The 1,643-nt window shown below is 38.5% G+C and overlaps 1 pseudogene; it reads right to left on the reverse strand.

Moving 5' to 3' along the window:
- Positions 1 to 553: 553 nt before the first annotated feature.
- Positions 554 to 653, reverse strand: LOC132009204 (small nucleolar RNA U3; annotated as a pseudogene).
- Positions 654 to 1,643: the final 990 nt, after the last annotated feature.

Consider the following 1,643-nt stretch of genomic DNA (forward strand, 5'->3'; position numbering starts at 1 on the left):
GTTTAGTTTATTACTTTTTATTTTTATTTTCTAATATTCATATAGAGTTAAACTTCAAAGTAATGCCCTTTCCCCAATCAATACTACCCCTATAGGTAAACCAATTTTTAATCCCCCTTATCTTAGGAAAGTTGAGTCCTTTAACAAAGAAACCAAGATACATCCAGGAAGAATCAAAACAAACTTCCTCACCCACACTGAGAATTTAAAACCACTCTCCCATCATTTTCTTCCACCACTGTTTCTGTGTTTTTGCGTTTGTCCTGATAGTATATAAATCTTACACTTGGGGATCTTTTTGACGAGGTTCTTCCTTTATTTGCATATATATATATTTTTTCTCTTGTCATATACTTTTATCAGTCCTTTTGTTTGTCTGTTTTTGTTTGTATACTTCATAAATCTTACCTTGGGGCCCATTTGGGCTGAACCTTCTCATTCATCTTCCCTTTCTTTCCTGTCTCTCTCTCTCTTTCTTTTTTGTTTCTTTTCTTTTGTCTCTTGTTTGGGTGGGGAATCCTGATTGCTCAGAAGTGTTCCAGGGTGCACCTTGACTGCACCACAGTTGATACACCCAGCTACATCTGTTCAGTCATCTCTCCCCAAAATGACTAGTAACAAACTATAGAAATGATCCCTGAAAGTATAGTCTTTCCCCAAAATGACTAGGAGGAGGAATGCCCAACAGAAGAAAAATACAGAAGATGGACCTTCTGCAACAGAGCTAATGGCTATCAACATGGACAATATGTCAAAAAGAGAATTCAGGCTAACAATTATCCAGGCAATAGCTAGGTTGGAGAAAACCATGGATGACCAAAAGGAATTGTTTAGGGCCAAACAGAAAACCACCAGAGATCATGTTTTCAATGTTAGGGAAGAGCTGAAAGCTACCAGGGATGAGCTTCACAATGCTCTCAATGAGTTCCAATCTAATCTAAATTCTCTCAAAGCTAGGGTAACTGAGACAGAAGATAGAATTAGTGATCTGGAGGACAAACAACAGAGAGAAAGGATCAGGAGAAAGCCTGGAACAAACAGCTTAGAAACCACAAAAACAGAATCAGGGAAATAAATGATGCCATGAAATGTTCCAACGTTAGAATTATTGGAATCCCTGAAGGGGAAGAGAAAGAAAGAAGTCTAGAAGATATAGTGGAACAAGTACTTCATGAAAAATTTTCCCAATCTCGTGAATGGAACCAGAGTTCATGTACTAGAGGCTGAATGGTATCCACCCAAGATTATACATTTCAAAAAAACATCAAGACACCTGATAGTCAAATTGAGGAATCATAATTGAAGGTATAATCTCTTGAAAGCCGCTAGGACAAAGAGGCTCCTTACTTACAGAGGAAAGCCCATCAGAATAATGTCAGACCTGTCCACAGAGACCTGGCAAGCCAGAAAGGGCTGGCAAGATATATTCAGGACACTAAATGAGAAGAACATGCAGCCAGCCAAGAACACTTTATCCAGCAAGACTGACATTCAAAATGGATAGAGAGATAAAGAGTTTCCAAGACCGGCAAGGCTTAAAAGATTATGCAACCACCAAGCCGACACTGCAGGAAACATTAAGGGGGGGTTCTATAAAAGAGGAAAAATCCCAAGAATAGCATTGAACAGAAATATAGAGACAA

The sequence above is a fragment of the Mustela nigripes genome, unplaced genomic scaffold, assembly GCF_022355385.1.
Source record: "Mustela nigripes isolate SB6536 unplaced genomic scaffold, MUSNIG.SB6536 HiC_scaffold_7272, whole genome shotgun sequence".
NCBI classification, from domain to species: domain Eukaryota; kingdom Metazoa; phylum Chordata; class Mammalia; order Carnivora; family Mustelidae; genus Mustela; species Mustela nigripes.